Below are 8,181 nucleotides of genomic sequence, written 5' to 3'. Positions count from 1 at the left end.
GGAGTGACCTTCCCTCCTTTGCCTCCTTACGGGAGGCCGGAGGTGCAGAAGCGCGAGCAAAGACCCGGAGGCACACCATCGCAGGCTCGACGTGAGTGTCATCCATTGCCTTTCGGCACACGGAGTGAGCTAGTAATACTCACGATTCACCAAGGTTCGACGTGCTTCAACTTCAATGGCTGCCTCCCCGCAGGCGTACCCGGAGCAGCAATGCACTTTGCCTGGCCGGCAGGTTGCTGCCCAGTGCAAGCCCAAGGAGAGAGCGACCTTTGGTCAGATGGGGCCTGCAGGAGTATTCAGGGTTTCTGGGCTGTACCCGCGGAGGGTTTCCACGAGAAAGAACTGATCTCCGCCATGTCTACGGGTGCAAGGTGTTCGATGAAATGCGTGAGTGGACACTTAATGTTCTCAACGGCAGGGAGTCATCCATCGTGTTTGTGATCTTTGTACCGTTGCACGCTTTGACCGGTTTTGCTACGCATATAGCAATCATCTTCTTGAAGCCGGGTTAGCTTTGAGCCTTGTGACTTTTTGTTCAAAAGAATATATGGTGAATCTGGAGACTGATATTTCGTTGCTTCTTTGGGAGGTGTTGCGTGGCAAACTAAGCAAGTGCAGCTGCAGAATTGGGTCCCTCTGGTATGCTATAAGCATGACCATGGAAGGAAAGTCAATCAGGTATGAGCTAACTGTACTGCTATTTGGGCGTAGGCATTTAAAGGATATGCTCTGTGAAAAACTGAAAATACAATCTATGCACAATATATAGCTTTATACAGTTTGGTTTGTATGTACAGAATACAGATAGGCTTGTACAACAGTCACTTGTTTGTGAATCTGAACATTGTATAAGTGTAATTAACAGATGGAACTAATAGATTGGTATTTACATCATGAACATAATATAATACAGATAGGCTAATACAAAGCCACTTATTTACGAACCTGAACGTATAAATGTAATTAATATATACATAGATTGACCTATTGCAGGGGATCTTCACAGGCCTAGGAGGGATCCTAGGCCGCCCAAGAGGTTGATTGAGGAAGCGAATATTGTTGCTTATGCTTGAGTGTGGCAGATGAAATTGAAGCTAATGCAGAACATTCATCATACTCTGAGGTAAACATAATATATCAGCAATGCGTATTGTTTCATCATGTTGCAGTGATTGTGCTAGTCTTTGTCTTGGATGGGAATGAAATACTTGCTCTCCATTATGTCCTTGCAACCCCATTCTAGATTTTCCCACCAGGCATATGATCCACAAATCCTATTTAGTCTCTGGCAATCATATGTCTTACCCAATGGAATTGTTTTCAGATTCGGGCAGTTCTCCACCCTAATACTTTCAAGACATGGAAAGTCTCTTGGGATGCATACCCTTCTCAGCTTTGGTAGGTCAGTTAGTACCAATGATCTCAGTTTTGGGAAGTCTGCATGGTGCTCTGTTCCATTGATCCGCCCACTCCTGGTCATATTCTGGTAATATTTGGCATATTCATTCCATGCGTCATCTACCATACCATGTATCTCTTGTTCTTCAGAGAAACCATTTTTTCTCCTGCATCTCTGAGTACTACCCTGTTCAATTCCCGAACTCTTGCTTTCCACCTCGTCGGTTGTTTCTTCAACAACTTGCTCTAATTCATGACAGTGATAGATAGAAAGCTTCTCAAGTGACTCCAGCTTCAGAACCCAGGTAACATCGTGCAATTTTTGGCAGTGGGAGATTGTAATTTCTAGGAGGTTCCGAAAGTGATGAGGCGAAGATCCAATAAGAACTGTTTCTAGAGCAGGAAGTTCAGCAAGGGTAAGCACTTGCAGACAAGATCTTCGCTTGTCAGAGTCAGCAATAAGCTGTTTCAAGTCAGGACATGATTCAACATAGAGCTCTCCAAGTTGCACCATATGTGTGAAGTCTGATATTTGGATCGACTGCATTTGATCGCAGTGTTTGAGGCTAAGGCGCTGTGTCGACTATGCCAGCGGATGTGTCTTGGTCAACTTCTTTAACACATCCTCGGCATAAATTGTGATACCAAGGAACTCAAGTTCTTTTAGGGAATCAATGTTCAGATCATTGACATCACGAATCCCATAGTTGCTTCGGAAGAGGTTTAGGACCCTTAGCTTGTGTAGATTGGAACAATTGTCAAATGTCTCTTTAAGGGCCTTGGTAACACTTAAATCTAAATGGGTTAGTTCTTTGAGCACCCAAAACTCCTCAGGAAGCCTCTCAATGCATGTGTGGGACAAATTGAGATACTTAAGCTTGGACAATGTTTCACAGGGTGGAAGAGTTGTGATGCTGGTGTGTGAAAGATCAAGGACCCTCAAGGAAGGCATGAATTTGAAGATTGTTGGACTGAGCCTTTCCAAATTAGGATTATGCTGAACTAGCAAAGTTACTAGATTCCTGCACTCATGTGAGATACAAAGGTCCCTTATGTCATTAAACATGAGTGATATCCTTCTTGCTGCTTGCCACTCCCTCTCTGATGGAGCCCTCTCCAAACTCATTCCAGCCTTCACAATAATATTTTCCCGCACTGCAAGGGAAATCCCCAGATGGCGAATAATGTGGTGCATTTTGACCTTCGAAGAGTCAGATTTGCAACTCTCTAACAAGCATGCTGACAACAGGCTACGGATTATACGATGGCCTTTCTTGGGGTCCTGAGGTATCAACCCATCTGCCATCCAGTACTCCACAAGCTTATCTTTTCTGATTGAACCATATTCTGGAAAAAGGGTGCAGTACAGGAAACACCGTTGTTGTTGCTTGATCAACTTATCGTAACTGTATTTCAATTTATGGAACATTTCTGGTACTCCATGCAAGTCCTTTATGTCATCCTTGGTTGCTTGCACCGCCAGGCTCCAATCCTCGGGTTCTGTTAGTCCAGCAACGGCCCTCCCTATTACCTTGAGTGCAAGTGGCAAACCACCACAGCTCTGGACAATTGCTTCAGCATGCTCTCGTACAACATTAGGGGCAGGAGACTCAATGGCTGCAATGGCATTAGTGCTCAAATTGTTTTGGAAGAGCTCCCACGCTGACTCCTTCTCTAGGTACTCCATCTTGATCAAACTCTGGTGTGCTCCCATTTGATAGCAAACATCCTCATCACGTGAGGTAAGAATCAACTTGCTTTTGATTTCAGAATCTGGGGCTGGGATCCCGACATCTTCTAATTTGAATTTGTTCCGGACATCATCCAGTAAAATGATAAATTTCTTTCTTCCCAGTGCTTTTGCCAAGAATCTGGCACGAGTTTGCACTGTCTCTGTGTCATTCCAAGGCAAGCCAAGGCGGTCTGTAATCATGCGCTGGATGGCTGCTATATTTAGATTTCCAGAGTTGGACACTTCAATCATGATTACCACCTAACGAAGTCAATTTGAATCAGTAGAAATATAATGATCCAGTAAACATGTATGAAAAAAATAAGTTGTGGATCCGCATGCAGTCAATCTTCTGACTTGTGAATAATTTATCAAGTGTAGGTAAAAAAAAATTGTTGCAGTGGGAGTATAGGTAAGTTAATCATTCTATGACTGCTAAACTGGTAGAACCAGGGGTCCTACCGGACCTGCTCCGGAGGTTGTAGGGGAAGCATGGAGCGGGACGGGGCGATGATCGGGCGCGCCGGCGGCTGGGCGCTGTCGCGTCGGAGGGAGATGGCGGCGGCTAGGGTTCCGGCTCCCAGAATAGGGATAATAATATTCTTATTGCTTAATTCAAAAAAGAGTCTTACAGCCTATATTTATAACCTAGATAACTTGCATAAGAATTAACCTAAGATAACTTGCATAAGAATTAACCTAAGATAACTTGTGGGCTAAGATTGCCCGGTGGGCCTAGCTAAACCGGCCATAACACTTCTCCCCGTCTGCACAAACAGCTCGTCCTCGAGCTGTAAGGTGGGGAAGCACTTTCGGAACTCCTCGAGGCGATCAACTAGCGTCAAACACCTTCTCGACAGCTGGGGCGGCCAGGTCGGCGGCGACGGCGTCCTCCGGAATGTAGTCTGCAACCTCCAGGTAGAAGAGTCGCGGGCAGGCATGGCCGGGCGTGTAGGGCTCGTCGCAGTTGAAGCACAACCCTTGGCGGCAACGCTCGAGTAGCTCGGCTGAGGTGAGCCGGCGGAACGGGCGCACCGCGGTCGCGGCGAGGGGTGCCGCAGAAGCTTGCGCAGGCCGACCCTACGCGGAATCCGGCCCGGGTAGCGACCCAGCGGTCCGGGATGGTGATTCCTGTTGGATGGCCACCATGCGGCGCTCGAACGCGCGGGCGTAGCACATGGCCGACTGGAGATCCTGGGGTCCCCGGAGCTCCTCGTCCACGCGGATGTGATCCGGAAGTCCACCGACAAAGAGGTCGGCCCACTGCTGCGCCGTCACACCCGACGCATGGCATGCCAGGGCCTGGAAACGGTCGGCGTAGTCCTGCACCATGGAGGTGAAGGGAAGGCGGACGAGCTCCGCCAGGCGGCTCCCGCGAACCAGAGGCCCAAAGCGAAGGAGGCAGAGCTTGCGGAAGCGCTCCCACGGGGGCATGGCGCCCTCGTCCTGCTCGAGGGCGTAATACCGGGTGTGTGCCGCACCGCGGAGGTGGTACGAGGCGAGCCAGGTACGCTCCAATGCGAGGGTGCGCTGCCCACGAAAGAACTGGTCGCACTGGTTGAGCCAGTTGAGGGGGTCCTCCGTGCCGTCATAGGTGGCGAAGTCGATCTTGACGAACCGCGGCGGTGTCTGAGTCGGAGCGACGTGTCGAGCTGGCTCAGAGGAGCGGAGCAGCGAGGCGGGTGGCGCCTGGTCGGAGTACTCCGGGTAGGGACTGGCGGAACCGGATGGCCCACCGAACTGCGGGAACGGAGTCGGCTGTTCGGGGGCCGTGGTGTAGACCGGCGATGGCGAAGACCCAGCCGCCCATGCTGGGAGTGGCGACGGGGAGGGCGGTAATCAAACCTGATGGATCGGGAGGCCGGTTGGCGAGGGTGCCCCCGAGCTGGGCAGGGGCGGCGCCGGTGGTTGCAGCGGCAGCAGCGGGGGCTGGACGGGGGCAGCGGCTGCCGGGAACGGCAACTGCTGCAGGTGCCAGAGGGGCGCCATCGATGGTGGCGGCGGCAGATGCCACAGGCCCGCGGCGGCTGGTGGTGGCCCACTGGAGTTCCCCGTCTGGAACGGCAATAGCGGGGGGCCGCCGCCTGCGGGTGCGCCTGGGAACAGCCACGGCGCAGGGTGGCCGTAGGTGGTGATCGGCGCAGCCGGCGGAAGGCCGTACGCTCCTGCCATGTACTGGTGGTACTGGTTCATGTGGAGCCCTTGGACGGCCGTCACGAGCTGCTGCAGCATGCTGGTCATCTGTTCCGGCGTGAAGACGGCGGCTGGTGGCGGCGCGGAAGTGATGGGGGCCGGCGGTGGTGAGGAGCCCACGGCGGTGACTGGGCCCGATAGCGTGGAGGCCCCGGCGGTGGTCATCGGGGTGGACGTCATCGGCACGGTGGTCATCGGCACGGAGGTGGAGACGGGCAGCGGCGGCGATGGTGTTGATGAAGACATGATCGAACCCAAGTCTCTGGATACCAAATTGGTAGAACCAGGGGTCCTACCGGACCTGCTCCGGAGGTTGTAGGGGAAGGATGGAGCGGGACGGGGCGATGATCGGGCGTGCCGGCGGCTGGGCGCCGTCGCGTCGGAGGGAGATGGCGGTGGCGGCTAGGGTTCCGGCTCCTCTGGGAGCCGGGCAATAGGGATAATAATATTCTTATTGCTTAATTCCAAAAGAGTCTTACAGCCTATATTTATAACCTAGATAACTTGCATAAGAATTAACCTAAGATAACTTGCATAAGAATTAACCTAAGATAACTTGTGGGCTAAGATTGTCCGGGCCTAGCTAAACCGGCCATAACATAAACGCTCCAAAAATCAAATCAAATTGATAGGTTGCCTAGTGACGTGCTTATGCTCTCACTCCTGTTCGCATTGTGAGAGAATGTTCACTCATATTTTTCTTGTTCATTGCCGGACTGATGTAAAAGCCCACTTATTAACAAAATAACTGGGACATACTAATATGAGCAAGGGAGATGTTCTGCTTGTGTTGATTCCAATCTATCTGAGCAAGGGAAGCAGTTCTATTCTTTATTCAATTAACTATAGTAACTTCAGAAATATGCACGCGAGAAATGCAGTCAGGCAAGGTAAAACATTGTGAATTTTTGACTCTGTGATATCAGAGAATGTACACTAATCCAAATTTCTGGGAAAGAAGAACATAGTTAAATATGTGGGGTTCTGGAAAAAGGGTGTTTTTTTTCACTTCGTATTTTTTGCTGTATACATTCAATATTTTCAGAACACGTGTTTAAATTCAAATTACTCTGAAAATTTTCTTCCTTTTATCTAATTAATGCCACTGTAAACAAAGGATCGATACTACCTTTTATTTCTATGAAAACCATAAAAATTATAATTAATGCATATATAGAGAAATGAAAATAAGTTATTTATCTTGGTTGCGAAATATTTGGAGAAATATATAATATCCATCAGATGAAACTGCAGTGTATCTTTAAGTGGTTAGATGTATGCACATAATTAGTGAACTGAGAAATTTGATGTTGTAGGATTTTATAGCAAATGCATACGCACTTCTGGACAAAAGCTCGATTTGTACACTTTTACTTGAAGTTTAGTTGAAAACATTTTAAATGGAAGGTTTTATATTAATTCCAATCTACTGTAAAGAAATAGACTCAAAGGCGTACATTAACTTTTGTTACTGTGTTCATTTTAAGTTTGTCTGGAAGCATATAACAAATCTCATCTAAATGTTCATCTAGGCAATGTATCATAGTTATGTACCTGGTAATCGGTGCCCCACTCCTTGAGTTCATTGTTGAAGGTGTTGAGGAGGGTTGTTTTCCCAACCCCTCCTGGACCCCAAATTCCAATGATGCCCACATTGCTGCTGTTGAAAAATTCCCAGAGATTCTTCAGCACAGGCTTGATGCCAAGGGCTCCTATCCTTGGTTGATCCTCAACCAAAGCTGGCAAAGGCTTGCTTCCGAATACCTTGAATTGATTCCCTTCCTCAATTAGCCCACGAAGATCCTCCAGAATCTCAAGAACACGCTTGCCAAGACGATAGCGTTTCCCAAGGCTTAGGGAAGAGCTACAGAAGCAAGAGTATTGCATGAGTTGGTCACACTCTTGTTCGATGGCATCAATTGGGACGAGGCCTCCATCGACCCTGCTCAGCCATAATTCGACTCGAGGATCGCACTTGTTGAGCTGGTTGGTTTCAACGCTAACTTGTTCTTGAACCACCTTCTCTACAGCTTGTAGGTCTTCAATGGCTTTCGTAAGGGCTCTCCGGTTGCGCTTGATGCAAACGAAAGATGAGAAACGTCTTGCAGTAGCTGCTGGTGCCCCTGTGTTATTGATGAAGCCACACACAGGCTGCAGGGCTGCACAAATCATCATGCTAGGATCAGCCATGTAAATGGGGGTGTTCTGTGAGGAATTGTATGGATATCAGGATCCAGCTCAATAGTTCAAGAAAGGAAAAAAAATGCTATGGAACATATAGTACAAAACTCTCTTTCTCTCTCTTGTACTTCCATAAACTTCCTATTTTCTCTCTATCTCAATCCAGTTTGGACACTTCCTATTTAAGAGGGCTAATCTATTAGCTATGACGGGGCATAATGTAGAAAAGACCGCCCCGTGCAGCTTCCTGGAATCTACATAGTGGCTTGGATTAGAACGGAGCACAGGGGCTAGTTTCTTTTAATTAAGGTACATGATGGCCCCTTCGTCAACTAATAGCAGCCTGTAAGCTTCCAATTTTCTGTTTTTTATGTATTACCTTTGAAGAAATGCTTTAAAACGTTTCTAGAGTATCAATACCTTAGGTCAACAGAAGATGCTACTTCTCACATCAGACAGAGATGGCATGTACACGCATCATGCCTGCTGCTTTATTGATAAAAATTTGATGGTTAGGTTAGAGCGTAGACAACGATTTGACTTTTCCAACAATGAACATTACTAAATACTACTATTTCCTTTATCAGAGGGTATATGCTCATGTGATTCGACTATTCCTTTAGTGAATCTAGTCATGTACTTGCTTGTGGCTTATCATGTATCTTGGCCACAGCTAA

General features: G+C 48.1%; 1 pseudogene; it reads right to left on the bottom strand.

Moving 5' to 3' along the window:
• Window positions 1-1,120: 1,120 nt before the first annotated feature.
• On the bottom strand, window positions 1,121-7,674 carry LOC125539175 (annotated as a pseudogene).
• Window positions 7,675-8,181: the final 507 nt, after the last annotated feature.

Source organism: Triticum urartu, chromosome 2 (genome assembly GCF_003073215.2).
Source record: "Triticum urartu cultivar G1812 chromosome 2, Tu2.1, whole genome shotgun sequence".
Taxonomy (NCBI): Eukaryota; Viridiplantae; Streptophyta; class Magnoliopsida; order Poales; family Poaceae; genus Triticum; species Triticum urartu.
This window is presented reverse-complemented; position numbering and strand designations above follow the sequence as displayed.